At 35.1% G+C, this 19,919-nt stretch overlaps 1 pseudogene; it reads right to left on the bottom strand.

Moving 5' to 3' along the window:
• Positions 1-15,769: 15,769 nt before the first annotated feature.
• On the bottom strand, positions 15,770-16,270 carry LOC112916035 (pre-mRNA-splicing regulator WTAP-like; annotated as a pseudogene).
• Between the last annotated feature and the right edge of the window lie 3,649 nt (positions 16,271-19,919).

Below are 19,919 nucleotides of genomic sequence, written 5' to 3' on the forward strand. Positions count from 1 at the left end.
TAAAAACACTCCTATTCATCACTATAAAATAAACAATCTAAAAGAAAAATGGAAATGATAATTGCTAGAAAAAATTAGACAAGATAGAGACTCCAGTGTATTGAGAATTTGAGAAAAATTCAGAATTATTGGAGTTGAGTATAAGGAATGGAGTTGCTTGAGATGAAAATGGAGAGGAAAGTAATAGGCTGGAACGATAATGTAAATAGGAGATTGTAGAAGGCGAACTAAAAGGGAGTATGATAATAAATAGGCTGACCAGTTGAAGAGGTGTATTCTTAATCCATGTTATAGATGGTAGAGCTTACTAATAGGGAAGTAGCAAGTGGAAAGGGAGGATAACGTGTAAATTTGTGTGTGTCTGCATGTACACATTCATACATGTACAGGTCTTAGTGAATGTTTGAATGTAAGGGGTGATGAGGAAGGAGGAGACAAATTTAAACCCGATTTTCTGATGTGGACATCAGGCATATTATAATGCCATTTTCCAAGATAATAAATCAAGAAAAAAATAGTTGTTTCTTTCTATATTTTTTATTTATTTTGTTTCATAGAGAATGAAATTGGTGAATTTCTTTTCGTTTTTTTTTGTGAATTTCCTTTTGAATTGGAATCTATATTAGCTTTCTTTTACTGCTATAACAAATTATCACAAACTTAGAAGCTTATAATAAGGAAAAATGTATTGTTTTACAGTTTTGACGGTCAGAAGTCTAATATAGATTTCACTGGACTAAAATTGAAGTATTGGTAGGGCTGTATTCCTTTCTAAAGGCTCCAGAGGAGATATTGCTTCTTCCCTTTACAGATGCTAGAAGGCACCTGCATTTCTTGCTTTCTGGTCTCTTCCCCCATTTTCAAAGCAATAATAGCATTTATCTGATCTTATTTCCATCATCATATCACTTTCTGATTACAGACGGGAAATGTTATTTGTTGTGGGCTCATTTATTAGATTGGGCTTACCTGGAAAATTTAGGCTATTGTCCCCATCTCAAGGTTTATAACCTTGATTATATTTGCAAAGTCTCTTTGCCTTATAAGATAATATATTTACAGTTTCTAGGAATCCAAGCTTAAACATTTGGGGGGGGAGGGCGGCATTATTCTGCCTGCCACTATATCTTTTATGTGTGCTGGAAGTAAACTAGAGATAACTTGGATGTATAAATCTTATGTACAGGATTATGATCTGAGCTGAGGATATTTATTTCAGAATCAACAGTGTATAGATTCTTATTATAGCCAAAGAGTGGTGATATTACTCAGAAAGAAGATATAAAGTTAAAAGTAACCAAAGCAAAACTCTGAAGAACAGCAACATTTATGTGAAAAATCACAGAAGTATAAGTCAGAGGCATACTGGAAGAGTATGATGCTCCAGAAGCCAAGAAAAATGTGGTAGTCAATGATCCCAAGTTTTTCTTGCAAATCAAGATAAGAAATGAGAAATAACCATGGGAATACTTGGTTACTTAGGTAAGTAGATACTTTATAAAGTCAAAAAGCAAATTCAGCTTGTCACAAACTAGAGAGAAAAGAATTGATAGGAAAGTGTGTCCAGTTGTCTAAAATTCTGTGATAATAAAAGGGAAGAGAGAGGTAGATGGATAACTGGGAGGGGAGATTGAGATTGATAGTTTGCATGTTAAAAACCTAACAATAGGGGATCCCTGGGTGGCTCAGTGGTTTAGCGCCTGCCTTTGGCCCTGGGCGCGATCCTGGAGATCCAGGATCAAGTCCCACGTCGGGCTCCTTGCATGGAGCCTGCTTCTCCCTCTGCCTATGTCTCTCTTTCTCTCTCTCTCTCCTCTCTCTCTCTGTGACTATCATAAATAAATAAAAATTAAAAAAAACTAATTTAAAAAAAAAAAACTAACAATAGGGGATCCCTAGGTGGCTCAGTGGTTTAGCGCCTGCCTTTGGCCCAGGGCTCGATCCTGGAGTCCTGGGATCGAGTCCCGCGCCTGCTTCTTCCTCCTCTTGTGTCTCTGCGCCTCTCTCTCTCTCTCTCTCCCTCTATCATGAATTTATAAATAAATCTTAAAAAAAATAAAATCCTAATAATAAATGTAATAAGCCACTAAATATGGAGACACTAAAAGTATTGGAGAGAGAAAGATTCAGTATTTAAGGCAATTGACTGTGGGGCACCTGGGTGGCTTAGTTGGATAAGCTTCTGCCTTCAGCTCAGGTCATGATCCCAGGACCCTGGGATCAAGCCCCATGTCAGGCTCCCTGCTCAGCAGGGAATCTGCTTCTCCCTCTCTCTCTTCCTGCTGCTCTGCCTACTTATGTTCTCTCTTTCTGTCAAATAAATAAATAAATTCTTTAAATATATATATAAATAATAAAATAATATAGTTATGTATTATATAATAATTATAAAATTATATATAACATAATATATTTTATATATAGTATATTTTCATACAGTTTACACTGAAAAACACATAGTCAAGTTCTTTCAAACGTGCTCTTTTTTTCCCAAATAATTGAATCATTCAGAAAATATTTTAAATAAAAGTAAAAATTCAGTAGCTACATTGCACTAGATTTCTGAAAATATCAAGAGTAGCTAGTGGCTACCATTTCAGAAAGCATAGCTATGGACTTAAACGTGTGATAGCATCATCCTACTTGGTTCAGTTTTTCTCTGGGGATATTTGATGCCTGTAAAATATCTATCACTGTGCTTGGTATATATGAAATAAAAAGCTCTAGGTTTATCCTTTTTTCCCAACTTTTTTTTCGTGAAATTGATTTCAAAAACTTAAAATTTTGTTTTTATGATCTGTAAGTATTTATTAATAATAACAATAGCAAGAGGAACATCAGCAGTAATGACAGTAATGGCTAGAAATTACAAAGCATCCACCATGTGCCAAGTCATGTAATAAGCATGCTGTCGATATGAACTTTTATTTTTTAAATTTTTAAAAAGATTTTATTTATTTATTCATGAGAGATACAGAGACATAGGCAGAAGGAGAAGCAGGCACCCTGCGGGGGGAGCCTGATGTGGGACTCGATCCCACTGGGATAATGATCTGAGCCAAAGGCAGACGCTCAACCACTGAGCCACCCAGGAATTCCCCTGCTTTTTAAAAAGATTTTATTTAAATTTTTAAATCTTTACAGCAGCTCTATGCAGTACATACTATTTTTTATCTCATTTACAGATCAATGAAATAGAGAAAGTAAATAAATACCCCAAATTGGCAAAGCTAGTATGTAACAGACTGGGATTCACACCCAGGTAATGTGACTCTGGAGTCTGTGCTCTTAACCATCCTGTTGTATCACCAAAGCAGTCTTTTTTTTTTTTTTTTAAGATTTTTAAAATTTATTCACGAGAGATACAGAGAGAGAAGCAGAGACACAGGCAGAGGGAGAAGCAGGTTCCCTACAGGGAACTTGATGTGGGACACAATCCCAGGACCCCAGGATCATGACTTGAGCCAAAGGTAGATATGTTCAACTACTGAGCCACCTGGGTGCCCCAGCACCAAATCAGTTCATTTTTCTTCTGTCAATCTAAAAGTGTTGACTATGGCTTTTAGTTTGGTTGTACTGTTTGGCAAACTTCCCTTAGCAGTAGCCTATAATAGGTTTAAAAAAAAATGCTGGGATCATTGCATTCTCTTTAATAACTGATGTCTCTTAGTTTGTGGCCACTGACAGTCATAATTTGCAGTAAATGAAAATCCCTTTCATTGTCTCTATTCACTTGTTTGAGCAAATAGCTCAAACCCTCACTATGCTCTAAGGGTTGGTCTACCCTTAGGATAAAGGGTATCTATATAGGGAAAATGTTGCTAAGAAAAAAGTATGAAAGAGTGGGTAAACATCTGGCTGTTTTCAAATAGGGCCTGTTTTTGCAGAATCCATTTCGAGACAACTCTCATCAAAGAATACAAGTTTGGGCTCACAAAATAACTGCGCAACTGTTTCTTGTACTATATATTCAGAGATCTGAAGTTTTGCTTTGAGAGGAGTAGGATTTTTATTCCCATGGCTTGGTACCTGTAATAATCAATTAATCTCCAGGTAAAGAGAGATGGTAATTGGCATTAAGTAGCAGTTGGCTCCAGAAGTATTTGTTGAAAAATATTGAAAGTTCAAGGACCCAGACCAAGTTTTCCAAAGAGTAGCGAGATCTCTTAGAATGAAAGTCTACTTCTGGAATGAGAGTGCCATAATCAAGAAATTTTTAACCCTGCTCAGAATTTCCTAGCAACTCTTAGATTTTATAGGATGAAAACTAACATAATGATTGCATCAATTATTAAGCGAGTATTAGTGTTCAGTGGGTTCCAGTTGCTGAAATGAAACCTGGATATTTTGAGGGAGTGAAACAGAATACATGTGAAGGAATCTCCAAGTATATCAGTGCGATGCTATCATGTAACAACTACCCAAATATGCAGGAACTTAAAACAACATTAATTTTTTATTATTCATTTATCTGCATGGCAGTTCACAGGTAGCTGATCTAGGCTACACTTAACTTCTTTGTCTTCAATGATGGCTCAGCCTTATCCTCTTAGGAGCAATAAGTTTCCCAAGCATATAATTTTTCCCCAAGTATATTTTATCTAGAAGAATCACTGGGAGCTTCTTAAGGCCAAAGCTATGTCCAAAGCTATGAAGGACTCTTGTTTTCTCAAAGCAATTCATATGGCCCAAAATGGAAAAATACAAGGTGAGGAGAAATATATGTTTTGAGATAAATCCATGGCATGAGTATAGATGATGACAGAGATGAAGCATTGGAGCCTGCAGTTCAATCTACTATTCTTATAAACTACAATTAAAAAAAAATATATATATATATATATATATATATACCAGATTCTAGGAAGGACAAGAAGGGTCTCAATTCGAAATTCATGTAAACAATCCCATTTAGACAGCACACTGGCTACCAACTGGCTGTCCTCTTACTGACTTCTATAAATGTCTTATTTAGATATGATACAAATATACAAGAGAAATTCTGGTTAGCCTCTTTGGATCACGTGTTCCCACCCATATTTCCAAGAGTGAAAGGTGGAGGTGCTATTAGCCTAGAAATTAGTGGGAAAAATTAATTCCCATAAAGAAATGATAGCTCTTGTTTGGCCACAAAAATAAAGAGGATATTCTGAACTGATAAAAATAGCTGATGCCCACTACAATTGCTTTGGACACTTCAACTGCCACTTGTACATTTTCCTTTGCAAAATTATCACATCTGGAGTATAATATCAAGGTCATCAATGATATTGAAACAAACAGGCACAGTCTCAGTTTATGAATGAACTAATGAATTTAATCCTGGAGGTCCAAGGGAACAAAACAATTATGAACTAAGGGATCATTTTACAAGAATTTAGGCGTTGCAATAAATGCAGGACATTTTTTAAAAGTTTTGACTGTAACACTTATTAAAAGTTCTAGTGCTTTAGAATTTAGAAACAATTGCATCAACCTGGTTTCTGCCTAGAGATGGAAATGCCAAATCATCTTAAGGATATTCTCTATTCTAGGGGAGAAAAAGGATATCTTACTAGTTATGTAAATGTGTAAGTAGAAGCAATCCTTGCCCTGAGGAATTGATATAAAAAGATCTTTTTGGATTTCCTAAGATTTAGCAATTTTTTTCTTCCTTTAGTGTGCAGAATTCTGAAGACAGTAGAGGTGCTGAGTCTGTCTGGTTTAAGAATAAGAACTTTTCTATTTTTAATTTTTTGAGGAACTTTTATACTGTTTTCCATAGTGGCTCCACCAATTTACCTTTTCACCAACAATACACAAGTGTTCCCTTTCTCCACACCCTTGCCAACACTTGCTGTCTCTTATATTTTCGACAATAGCTATTCTAATGGGTATGAAGTGATATCTCCTTGTGGTTTTGATTTGCATTTCCCTGATGATTAGTGATGTTAAACACGTTTTCATGTGCCTGTTGGCCATCTGTATATCTTCTTTAGGAAAATGTTGATTCAGATCATCTGCTCATTTTTAACTGGAATGTTTGGGATTTGTTGCCATTGAGTTGCATGAGTTCTTTCTATATTTTTTATATTAACCCCTTATCAGATATGTAACTTGCAAATATTTTCTCCCAGCCTCTCTGTTTTGCTGATGATTTCCTTTCCCCTGCCGAAGCTTTTTAGTTTGATGCATTCCCACTTTTTAGTTGTCATTTTCATTGTTTTTGCCTTTGGTGAAAAATTTTAAAAAATTATCACCAAGATCAATGTTAAGGAGCTTGCCACCTATGTTTTCTTTGAGGAGTTTTATAATGTCAGGTCTTAAATTGAAGTCTTTAATCTATTTTGAGTTAGTATTTGTGTACGGTAGCAGACAGTGGTTTCTTTTTCTTTTTTCTTTCTTTCTTTTTTTTTTTTTTTTTTGCTTGCTGTCTGGTTTTCCCAATTCCATTTATTGTAGACACTGACTTTCCCATTGTATGATTCAGTAATTGCACTTCTGGATATAATCTGAAGAAAATGAAAATACTAACTTGGAAAGATATCTGCACTCTCACGTCATTGAAGCATCGCTTACAATACCCAAGATATGGAAACAACCTAAGTGTTCATTTCATTGACAGATAAATGGGTAAAGAAAGTGGTGTGTGTGTGTGTGTGTGTGTATATAATGAATATTATTTAGCTATAAAAAAAGAATAAAATTATACTTTTGTGACATAGATGGACCTCGAGGGCATTATGCTAAGTGAAATCTGTCCTAAGAAAAGGACAGATACCACATGATCTCACTTATATGCAGTATCTGAACACAAACAAACAAAAAACCAAGCTCATGAATACAGAGAACAAATTGGTGGTTCCCAAAGGTAGGGGGTAAGGTGACTGGAGGATTGGTTAAATGGATGAAGGGAGTCAAAAGGCACAAAATTTTTAAGAGTAAATCTTAAAAAAAAAACTCTAAGGTGGTGAATGTTAACTGTACTTATTGTGGTTATCATTCCACAATATATACAAATATTGAATCATTATGTTGTACATGTGTAACAAATACAATATATATAACTATACCTCAATTTTAAAAAATAGATAAAAGGAATTTTTTTCTTTATGTAAAAAGTAACTTTCTATATATGCTGAGACAGAATAGTTATCTTTCTTAGGCCACCAATTTATAGTTTACAACTTTTACTTGCTTATAACTGACTCAAATCTGAAGGGATGCTCATTTCAACCTTTAATAAACCTTGTCATTTTTTAATATTTCTGTGTATATTAGGTACTTAGCAGACCTCCCTCTCTCCTCTTTCTAGGTTTCAAAATGAAATCTATAGAAAAAAAATAGCAGATGTACCGGCAGTATAGTCAGAAACTATTCCCTCAATCTCAATAAATATCTAAAGATTTTTTTTGGCCATATTAGGCAAAAGTACTAGAGTTCCAGGTGAAGTAGTTGGGCTTTATAAGACTCGAGGTCTGGAACTTTGCAAAACTTGGCAGAACCTTACCCTACACAGGCAAAATTCCAGTACCACCAACCCAACCATGACTCCTTGAGAAACTGACTTAAGAAACTATGTCATGGGATATTTGCCTGCTTAATTTTTAAATAACATTTTTGCTGACATTGCATCCTGTTGGAGAAATGTAATTTAAAAGTATCTTCTCCCAAAACACAAAATTTTTCCAGAAGGATAGTAAAGAAAAAAATATATATATGTTATCACTGAATAAGCATTAAACAGGATGGAATGCAAATCACAGGAAATCCAATAAGAGATTGAAGACAGAAAGGAATCTCATCCTCTTATAAAGCTGCCCTAGCCCATTTGGGCTGCTATAAGAAGAACACTACAGACTGAGGGGATTATAAGCAATAGAAATTTATTTCTCACAGTCCTGGAGACTGGAGGTCTGAAATCAGAATGCTAGCATGGTCACAGGTCAGGTTCTGTTGAGAGTCCTCTTCTGGGTTGCAGACTACTAACTTCTCATTATATCTTCACATGACAGAGAGCAAAGAGGGGAAACAAGCTCTCATGACTTTTATAATGCCATGAACCCCATTCATATGGGCTCCACCTTTAAAGCCTCATCTCACCCTAATTATCAGTCTAAGACCCATCCTCTAATACCATCATATTGATGGGTAGGATTTCAACATATGAATTTTGTGGGTGTGCAAAAATTTGGTTCATAACAATAGTCAAACAGATACACCCTTTACACACATGTTCTTAAGATAAGCAGTCACTAGTCCTCAAGTAAGAATTTTACAATACCACTTGTCACATTGTTCATCTCAACTACACCTGATAATTGGGTTGACCAACTGATAATTGGGTTGTTTGCTAGTAAGATTTATCCTGGAGGAAAACAAACTTCCTATATTATTATTATTACAGAAGGTAGTTTTGCAACTTGGAGCAAGGTGCCCACAGAAAGTTAGCTGCCTAATCTGTGATGTGCTTGTTATAGTGGCCTAACCAGACTAAGACAGTTTAATAAGAGCATGAGATGTTTCTAGATTGCCCATGATGTACATCCCATTCTGGTTTAATGCTTATTCAATAATAAAACTATTTTCTTTCTCTACTACCTTTGTGAAGAAGTTTTTCTGGGTTGGGAGAATATTTTTTAAATTATATTTTCCCAATAGGATTCCTGTTTGACAGGAATTTTGCCACTGGCTATTATCCTTATTTCTTTTACAATGAAAAAACCCAAGAGAATAATCCATTTCTGTTTTGCAGTGTATAACAAGGGTGAAATATTGAAGAGCCTTGCTCAGTATGCAATTAATCTTAGCTCAATTTACAGAAATCTTGAGGGAACACAGAAGAGTCACCCTGCTAGAGTGAAGTTTCAAAAATTGTAAAACGGGAAACAGTTTCTGCCAAGGAATTAAAGACTATAGAACCCAGTTTATTTTCTATCTTACGAAGGAGAGGTACAGGTAGTACCTCTATTAAGGTGGTAAGGTGGGAAAACATTGGAGCAGAGCAAAGAAATTCCTGGAAATAAACTATCATTAGGAGAACATAGGTGGGGGAACTAATGCCATCACTAGTAGTCAATTCAAATCATCTGTTAGAATAAAAAGTAGAAGTTGTTTGCACAAAGTATGAAGTAGTTAGCCACTCAAGCGCTGAGAGAACCTACCTTTCACACATTAAGAAGTGAGAAAGAAGACAGTAAGCAGTGAATCACAGCTCATAAATGAAGAAGATGATACCCTTGGCTCACGATCTCAATCCCTAAATCCTAGAGATAGAAATTATCCAGAATTAAATTTAAGATGAGATATGTTATATCCCCAAGCAATAGGGAAAAAAGACCACTGTCATAGGAAAAGGCCTGAGAAATATATTCTTAATACCCAAACCAGGATTGCAGAGTATTTGGAAAAATGTTTTTAGTTTACTCATTGAACATTCGTTGAACCTAGAGAAAGTGTTATGTATGCAAGCCCTGGGCTGCTTTCTATATGGGATTTCTATTCTAGGGGGAAAAAAGTGTGAATCAAAGCAAACTGTGTACCCTTTAGAGGAAGGAAGATTTCCTCTTTCAGGACACAACATTTTACTAGGAACATGAATATTGGGGAATGATAATTTGTTCATTAACCTTTTCTCTTTTTTGCTAATTTCACACCCACAATTGCTTTAGAATCACTGTAATACTCTCCACTAGGTCAGACTATTCCTTTTCTTCAGTTAAGGTTTCCAACATAAGTGTAAATAGGGAAAAATATCCACTTTTCATCTTTCATCTTTGTTGTGACATCTTTACCTCATTTGCTTAATAGATTTTTAATTTTAAGTTGCTTGAAATTACAGTTTTACAATAGTAATAAAATTTTAAAACCATACTTTTAATTTATACATGCTGAGTGATTTTTGTTTCAAAAATACGAAAGCCGAAGGAGTTGAAACATAAAGTTTATTCATTCATTCAGTCAGTCATTTATCAGTAGATGTATTCAAGAGATGTCTTTATGAGACTCTTTTCTGTGCCAGGCTCTGAAATAAATATTAGAGATTTAGCAGTGAATAAACTAGAAAGATTTTGGCCTTTAGTAGCTGATACCCCTGTTCAGGCAAAAGGAGAAGCTGGTACTCTTCCCTGAGAAGACAGACTTAACGTATATACATAAAGGAGGAGAGAAGAAGCCAATAGGACTCTCTGAGGGAAGAGAATTACAGATAAAGGAAAGAGTAAGTGCTGAGACAGGAGCACATGGGACATGTGGTGGGCAGCAACCAGGCCCAGAGTGGGTAGACTGAAGGAAACAATGGGGAAGAGTTGTAGCAAGGAGATCAGAGAGGTAGCAGAAAAAAATGGATTATTTTTAAGGTCTATGAACCATTTAAAGATTTGACTTTTATGTTTAATGAATGGAAATAGATGGAAAGACAAGTGAAGGACTTAAGATGAAATTGATTTATTATATGATTTTAAATGATCACAAGTGCTGCTCTGTCAAGATAGATTTTCCAGGGTTGAGTACAAAAGAAGTAAGGAGCTGTCAGAGAATGAAATAGTAATACAGTGATGTTGTTTTCTAATATTCTTAAAAGTAGCAGTTGTATATGCATAACAGTAATCAATTTAAAGACTATTTAAAATAAGTTATGTTCTGAAACATTTTCTAAAATTCCAATAATATTATGTACCAAATGTAGGTTTTTAGATATACTTAGATATACTTCTGACTGCTCTTTTTAAATCAATCGATTTCTAAACTACTACTGTAGGAATATAGTAATGTTTCATTTACTACTTAGTTGACTGTTATATCCAGTACCTGACAGGGTTATTCCTAATTCACTGGTTTTTTAATGTCAGAATTCTTTGTTTTTTAAATAAAAATTGCAGTTGAATTTAGTTAGAAATTTATATTCTATTTTCCAAATTTTTAGAATGTCACAGTGAATCCTAAAGTGAATTCAGAATTTTTTTCTTTTTCTTTTTCTTTTTAAACCTGGATGGAGGAGTATGAGTCTATCTAATTTTTCATTGATTTAGAAATTTAATTTTTTACCTGGATACCCTAGGATTCCACTGTTTCCTTAAATTTGAGTAACTTACTCTGGAGATTATATATTATATATTTATATATACATATATATGGTACAGGTATTATCAAAGGCTTAAAAATAGCCAAAGTAAAACCAATGAATCACTGAAATGGTAATTAGCAAACATTTATTGTGCATACACCAAAGAGACAGTTTGCAAATCAGAAATATTCAAACCAAAACACGGAATGAGGCTCTGGGGTATATTGTTATACAGCAGCAATGTAGTGAGAAAGCAGTGACTGTTGATTTTTCACAGTTATGGGTTACAATATTATAATTTTTAGGGGTTATCTCATATCAGCTTTGGGAAACAGTTCAAGTTTTGCTTATCATTCCCAGAGGCACAAGCCAAAAATGATACAGGTCAAGTAAGACTTGCGAAATAAGCTAAATTAAGTTTTACCTGCATGAGTAAACTGGCTCTTTCTGCTCAAGGAAATTTTATGGCATATCAGTCTGTCCTTCATTTTAGCAGTATATATAATACATAGGTACTACATGATATACATTACATTTTATATTCAGCATATATAAACATATATTTATATCTAATTAGAGTTAATATACAGTAGCTATTCTGATAATATATAATATAAATTTATAAGTATATGTATTCTAATGCAATTATATATATAATCTAATGCAGTTTTGTGTAATTATATGTGTACTTTATATAACATGCAGTAGTAGTCTCTTGCATTAATTTCTTTAGATTATGACTTTTTTTAAGAATTAATTTATCCATTAGAGACACACAGAGAGAGAGAGAGAGAGTGGCAGAGACACAGGCAAAGGGAGAAGCCAGCTCCGTGGAGAGATCCCGATGTGGTACTCGATCCCGGGTCTCCAGGATCAGACCCTGGGCTGAAGGTGGCACTAAACCGCTGAGCCACCCGGGCTGCCCTAGATTATGACACTTTAATGTGATAATAAATACTATATTTTCTCTTCATTTACCATTTATTCTCTAAATAGTTTTGGGTTTTTTTGTTTGTTTGTTTGTCTTGTTTTGTTTTTTTTTTTTTTTTTTTTTGAGTGAGAGTGCAAGTATATGTAAGAGTGGGAGAGGGCAAAGGGAGAGAGAGAATCTTAAGCTGGCTCCACACAAGCCATAGAGTCCAATATAGAGCTGGATCTCACCACCCTGAGATCATGACCTGAGCTGAAATAAAGAGTCAGTGGCTTATCTGATCAAGCCCCCCGCAGGCATCACCCAAAATAGCTTTTAATTTTCAGTTCGTTTGGTTTCATTTCTACGTCAGGACCACCAGTTATCTATGTTTGATTTTAATTCTTGGTTAGCCATCTTTATGTCCTTAAAAATTACTTTCCAATTATAAAAATTTTCTTTCCATTCTTAGTGATTTTCATCATGTCAATATTTTTAAGTATGTCTATGCTGAACCGTCATGTATCCATCTTTTCAGTTGTTCATTTATTATTATTATTATCATTATCTCTCTAATGGTGCTATTTGGTAGTTAATTCCTTTGCTTATGCATATGATTGTATGTGTTTTCCTATTTCTTATTTATTGTTCCTTTTCATTTTGTTATCTTGCCTTATTATCTTGCGTTTGCTCTGTCCATGCATTTCATTATATCTATCAGTTACTGAAGTGTAAAGAATTTGTTAGAGATAAATTATTCTATCTCCTTAGATAATTTCTTCCTGAGTGGTTTTTTTTTGTCATTTTATTTAGTTTTTTTTTTGCTGTAATTTTTTACATTTCATTATTCCATTTCATTCATCTTTATCTTTGTTATGCTATCTCTACTTTCTGTTTGCCCAAATACATTGCACTTAATTTATTATTAATTTGATGCCTAATGTCTGAACCAAGTTTTTTCTCACTTTCAGAAATATGGTTTAGTGTTGCTGTATTTATGGTTTGGGTTTTGTTTACTCTTCTTTCTTTTCAATTGCTCATATTCTATGCCAACAACTGTAACCAATCTCTCCAATTCAAAATTAACATTAGCATTTTAGGGAACAATCTAAGAATAATTAAGGCTAGGGGCAGTTCTTATTTTCATCATCTTATTGCTCTTGGTTTACATTCTAGATGAAAGAGTAACTGCAAAGTCCACATCCCATGCTTCTTTGCGGAGGAGGCTATGCCTGTGTCTTTTCTTCTAGAAGCAAGTTCACATGTCGAGTTCTTGTCAATCAACACATCCCAGGGAGAGTTACCTTTCAAAAGAATTAAAATTTCTCTTTGAGAGAAAGAAGAGAGAAGGAAGCAGAAGAAGAAAGAAAGAAAGAAAGAAGAAGAAGAAGAAGAAGAAGAAGAAGAAGAAGAAGAAGAAGAAGAAGAAAGAAGAAGAAGAAAGAAAGAAGAAGAAGAAAAGAAAGAAGAAAGAAAGAAGAAAGAAAGAAAGAAAGAAAGAAAGAAAGAAAGAAAGAAGAAAGAAAGAAAGAAAGAAAGAAAGAAAGAAAGAAAGAAAGAAAAAAGAAAGAAAGAAAGAAAGAAAGAAAGAAAGAAAGAAAGAAAGACAAGGAAATAAAGAAAAACAGGGAAAGAAGAAAGAGAAGAAAGAAAGAAAGAAAGAAAGAAAGAAAGAAAGAAAGAAAGAAAGGCAATGATTTTTGCTTGCTAATTATATATTTTGAATTTTGTGACTTTTGATACTCTGGATCTAGTACTCTAATATCTTGCTTATTTTATATACCCATAGTTTTCAGTGAAGAAAGAAGAAGAAGAAGAAGAAGAAGAAGAAAAAGGAGGAAGAAGAAGAAGGAGAAGAAGAAGAAGAAGAAGAAGAAGAAGAAGAAGAAGAAGAAGAAGAAGAAGAAAAGAAGGGAAAGTTCAGTCTCCAAAACATTTGACCATATCAACAGACATTTTAGTAGCTCTGAGTAGAATGGGGATGCTGCTGGCATCTACTGGGTAGAAATCAAAGATGCTGCTAGACATCTTATAATGCAAAGGATAGCATCTCCAAATTTAAGTGGAACCGAGGCTAAGAAACTCTGTCCTCGGCCAATGTATTTTCCTTTTCTGTAAGATTCCACTTAACCTTGCTTGTCCTCTCCTCTATACTCCTCGGTTGCTGTCTGCCAGAATTTGAATCTGTCAAAAATAATTTTGTCTAACACTGTTTTCATAGTACTGACCATCAACTCATGACCCTAAGAACTTTCATTAATGTCAGAAGTCACTTTCCTAATATCAAGAAGTAAATAAAAAGATTAAATTAGATTTATAGGACTCTTTTCAAGGAGTTTTTATAATCTATAACTAATATATTTTTCATAGAAAGCTATAAGCATCCCATGATACAATTATCTATTTAACTAATTAGGAGCAATATTTGTAGTTAAATCTGAGAAGATTTAAGACTAGTTATAATGTATATTTTCCCACTTTTATCATTACTTTCATGTACATTCCAGATGCAAGAGCTAAAATTAAATGGCAAAACATACACTTAAGTACCACAATTTATGAAGTACTATTTAGAGTATAAAGATAAATGAACTTTTCCTCCCAATCTCTAAGATTACACAATATATTGGGTGAAAAAATCCATATAATCTACTCAGAATTAAAATGTGTTTATCCCAAACCTACTCTCCATGGCAAAGTATGGCAAAAGAATCATAGGCATTAGAATTTTCTAGGATCCATGAACTTTAGAGCAGTGTTGTGTTATATATATAAAAGTAGTTTTTTTTTCAAGGCACATTTAATTTAATATCAAGAGTGCAGTACAAAAGACCCAAATACAATGAAGAAAACACTTTCCCCATTAACAACGACAATGCTCTTTCAACATGTGCCTGTTGAATGGAATGGGGATTCAATTTCACTACTGAAAAAAATAACGCAGTGAGTCTCATCACAGCCAATATCCTTATACAATCTAGTAGTGAAATGAATGTTTATAATGCTTCAAACAGTTTCAACCTGAAGTTTGATACCACACCTTTATGTTTGTTTGTACAGTCCTCAGTAAGATTTTCTACTTTCTAACCATTCAAAGAACAAACCATTGATTAAAACCACATTGATTTAAGGCTCAATCAAGTAATATAGAGCCCCAAACTAAATGGTTAAATATATGAACTACTTGTACTGACATCTATTATTTGATTATCTCATGACTATTAAATTGGTTCTTAGCAAATAAACTCTTTAAAGGCAAAATTCACATCATTTGAGTTTTGACCCAGTTCAACAACAGTCATGAAGTCCACATTCTTATTGGCAAACCTGAGATACAGTGTCTCTAAGTTACTATGCTCAAGGTTAAGAGCGATGCATATTCCATTTTTACATTTTACTGGAATTTTACATGTTCAATTCATGATTTTAAATCTCTAGGTTTTTATTCCTCCAAACTGTCTGAAGACACAGTGTGCCACAGACTTAAGACTTCTGTTTCTCCCTCTATTTTCTTCAAACAGAAACATTTCTCAAGTGTCTACATGTTTTAGAAGGGGAATTTTTGGAGGTGGCCACTTCTTTGGAATAGTCCGATCAGGCCTTTGAAGCAAGGGGAGGGGGAAGAAAAAAAAAAGCTGAAACACAAGGTTCAACTGGTAAGTTTTACATTAACCATTACAAGCTGGATAGTATAAGAATGTGGCTTTTTTTTTTTTTTTTTTTTTTTTTTTCTCAAAAAGTCTGAGTCTTGGGGTAGAAACGAATACTTGGCTGTCCACCACAGCTTTCTTGTAGTGGGACTGTCAAGGGAAGTCTTGACTGGGGAGTATGATTTGTTTACCTATCAGGCGTAAACTTCCAGCCACTCAGTTCATTTTGGGCTTGTTCCAGTTTGTCCTTAGTCTGTTCCAGTTCACCTTTCATTTTTAGGAAAAACAAGTTGATCGCTCGGTCTACCATTGTTGATCTCAGTTGGGTAACGCTAGGCTGCTGGACTTGCTTGAGGTACTGGATTTGAGTAGTACACTCTTGCATCTCTTGCTCCTTGGTTGCCAGTCACATTACAAGGATGTTTTCTCTGCGAGCAGACTCTTGTTGTTGCTTTAGTTTTTCTTCAGACTCCCTTAACCCAGTTGCATCATTAGAATTAAGATCTGTGTACTTTCCCTCCAAAGCTTGAACATATGCTTCATATTGTTTCCACCTTAGAATTAACTCATCTCGTGCCATAACTTTGAAGTCTGTTTCACTCAGTCGAACCTTTTTGGGAAGAGGTTCCTCATTGGTCATCTTGAATCCTCCCCAGATGGAGGCCACGCAGGTGCCACCCAGCACATAGGCCGAGGCTCTGCTGCCCCCTCGGCCCAGGCCACCAGATCGCACCACCCGGGCCCCCCACTCCTCCTCTCGCCGCAGCCCCGGTGCTCCCCTTTATTTGCAGGTCTGACTGCCACAAAATGGCCACAAAAGTAGTTTTTATTGCGTGAAGCTCTTTGAGCATATACTATGGACCACGTGTGCTTGTAGGTATTAAAAATCTTCTGTCAATGAACAAAATCAACAAAAGTCTCCACTCTTACAGAACTTCAATTGTAGAGAGAATGTACAAAATAATCAAATATAAATAGGTCAATTGATTGAAGTCTTAAGATAAAACTAAGATTGGAGAAGTATAAAATGGTGAGAGAGTTGTACTTTTAGAGATTCATGAGACCAGTTAGAAAGCTCACAATTTGCATGGATTAGAAATCCAAACATGGATTAACTAAATCTTCTTTCTCTTCAGAGTCTCACAAGGCTTCAATCAAAGTTTTAACCCGGCTATGCACTTATCTGAAACTGGATTCTACTCTCAACTCATAGAAGATTCCCAAAGTCCCTTAGGACATGGTTATCTCACAACACAGGAGCTTACTTCAAGGTCAGTGGGGGAATCTGATTTCTGTTTCTGACTCTGGGACCTCTTTTTATAGCTTTACCTGACTAAGTCAGGCCCATCAGGATGATCTCCCTTTGAATAACTCAATTGATTAGGATACCTGACCTACATCTCCCAAATCCCTTCACCTTTGCCTTAGGAGGTAACATAATCTTTAGGGTATGTCAACAAGCTGAGCTATTTCATCAGTGAGCCATGTTCTATTATTAGCAACAAATTACAGGTTGTTTCCCCAAACAAGAAGATATCTTACAAAGTCATGGGTCATTGGGCAGTCATATTAAAATTCTGCCTATGACAGAAACTATTGAAAAAATCCCTGATTAGAGAGGATGATCTGGACTAGGATAGTGACAGTGAGAGTGGTAAAGAGTGGTCAGGCAGAAAAGATTTGCTGTCAGCCTCAACGGTAAGAGAAGGAGAAGAGTCAAAGGATGATGCTATTTTTTTTTTCTCTAGCAACCAAAAAAATGGAATTATCTTTGACTTTCAATAAAAGTACTTCAAAAAGACCACATTAGGTTGGATAGCATTAGAAAATACCGAACATTCGTTTACAGCATATTGAACATAAAATGCCTATTAGACATTAAAGAAGAAATGACAAGAAACCACTTGCATACTTGAGTATCCAAAGAGGTCTAGACAGGAGTTAAACATTTGGCAATCATCACCATGGGCATGGTATGTACTGCCATGAGACTAGAGAAGCTCTAGAGAAAGAATGAAAGTTCAAAACCTATGTAAAGTAAAGGATGTAGCCCTGGGACTCTTCGACATTTCCAGGTTGGTAAATGAGGAAGAAAGTCTAAAAAAATGGGCAGAAAGATGAGAGGAAATCCATGAGGGAATGGTATCTTGAAAACTAAGTGAAGATCTTGTTTTGAGGAGAAAAAACAAATGCTTCAAATGCTGCTGCCAATCAGATAAGGACTCAAATGACCATTTTGTGTAACAAAGTGTGGGTCTTTTGTGATCTTTTAAAGAGCACTTTAGGTAGACAGAGTAATTGAAACCTGGTTGCAGTCGATTCAAGACAGAAGTGAGGAGGAGCACTTGGGTAGCTTAGTTGGTCAAGTGGCTGATTTCAGCTCAGCCCATGATCTTAGGGTCCTGGGAAGGAGCCCCAGGTCAGATTCCCTAATCAATGGGGAGTCTGCCTCTCCCTTTTCTTCTGCGCCTCTTTCTCCCTCTGCCCTTTTGCCCCTCCATTCTACTCATACTCTCTCCCTCTTTCTCTCTCCCCACTCCAAATAAATAAATAAATAAATAAATAAATAAATAAATATTAAAAAAAAGATAGAAGTGGGGGACAGAATTTGGAGACAGTAAGCACAGAGAACTGTTTAGAAAGATTGGCTCTAAAGATAAAAAGTTGGTTAGTGTTGGAGGGGCAATGAGAACAACAAACAAAGCTTTTTGTTTGTAAGCTTCTTTAATAAAATGAAAAGAAATAGCAGTATGTTCATGTATTTTGTGGAATGATCAGTAAAGGGAATGTTTGACCATGTAAGTGAGAGATCAGGCAATGGCTAGAGTCTTGCTCTTCAGTTAGGTAAGACTAGGAAACCAGGTCTAGTACACAGGCAGAAGGGTTTGCTTACCTAGGATCTGGAAAGGCCCCTGAATATGAAAAGGAAGCAAGGTGGATCAAATGATGCTGATTTAGTGTCAGGCAAGTCAGCATGGTTATGAGTTTTTTTTTTCAGCCATGTTAGCTTTGCTGGTAAAGCTATCCAGAAGGCAGATAATAATTTTATTTTGCTAAGTGGGTTAAAAAAAAAAAAAAGCAAAACCAAGAGAGAAACAAAGAAACTGAAACTGAGAGTTGTGCAAATAATAGAGATCATAATAATGATAATATGTTGTAGAGCTTGCTAGATAAAATGAACTTAGTTTTAAGTTCCAGGAGAAAAATCCTTAGGTGATAAGGGACAGACCCTCACTTCATGTTTCAGTTAGCACAGGTAAAACATAAGAACCAAGGAGGCATTTAAGAGATCAAGATAAGCATGTAGATTGAGAAAATAGGACAGGAGAGATTCCCAAAATATTAAGGACTGGAATTTTCACTTTTTAGAAAACCCATCAGCAAATTTAGAGGTATCAATATGTTAAAAAAAATTCAAACATCTTTATCAACTGAAAAATTAAAGATGTCATGATGTGCTATGGGAGTGAAGGGTAAAATAAAATTACTTGTGGAGTGAAAGAATAGTGAGGGAGGTGTAATGTGAGTTGGGTCTTAAAGAGGATAGAGCAATGCTGATAAGCAAATAAAACTAAAGATAGATATATAATATATAATAATCTAGATAGATAGATAGATAGATAGATAGATATGGATCTCTGCTAAGCCAGACAGAGTGCCAATTCAGGCCTGATTTCATTAAGGATTTTATTGTCAAAGAAAATTAACATAGAAAGACCACTATAAATTAAAACATTCAATTTTGACATCCTACATTTACTGGTCATAATTACCAAGTCAAAAACAAACTATAAGATATATAGATAGATGGATAGATGATAGATAGATAGATAGATAGATAGATAGATAGATAGATAGAGATATATAGATGTATAGATATATATATATAATGTTGGTATGTCCATTTTATAATTTATAATTATTATATGTACTCATATTCATCAAAATGGCTCATTTATGACATAAAAACAAACTTCAAAATCTCAGTGCCTTAAAACAACCAAAGTTAGTTTTTCCAACAAACAAAGTCCACTGCAGGTCTAAACAACTTCTCAACGGCAGCTAAGTTGTGTTTCCATGTCACCAGGTACTTCCACAATTACAGGAGGAGGGGAGCAGGCTGGAAGTCTGAGTACCAGCAATTAAATGCTTCCATCTGGAAATGAAACACACGTCTTCTGAATATATATCACTATCCAGTGGAGGTCAAATGACCATGTCTAAATTTAAGAGGGTGAGGGAATGGAAGTTTCTTATGTTCTTAGAAACAGAGAACAGATAGTGGTGACCTGTAGCTATGACCAACTAAGCATCA

This window comes from Vulpes vulpes, chromosome 13 (genome assembly GCF_048418805.1).
Source record: "Vulpes vulpes isolate BD-2025 chromosome 13, VulVul3, whole genome shotgun sequence".
In the NCBI taxonomy this organism is placed as follows: Eukaryota; Metazoa; Chordata; class Mammalia; order Carnivora; family Canidae; genus Vulpes; species Vulpes vulpes.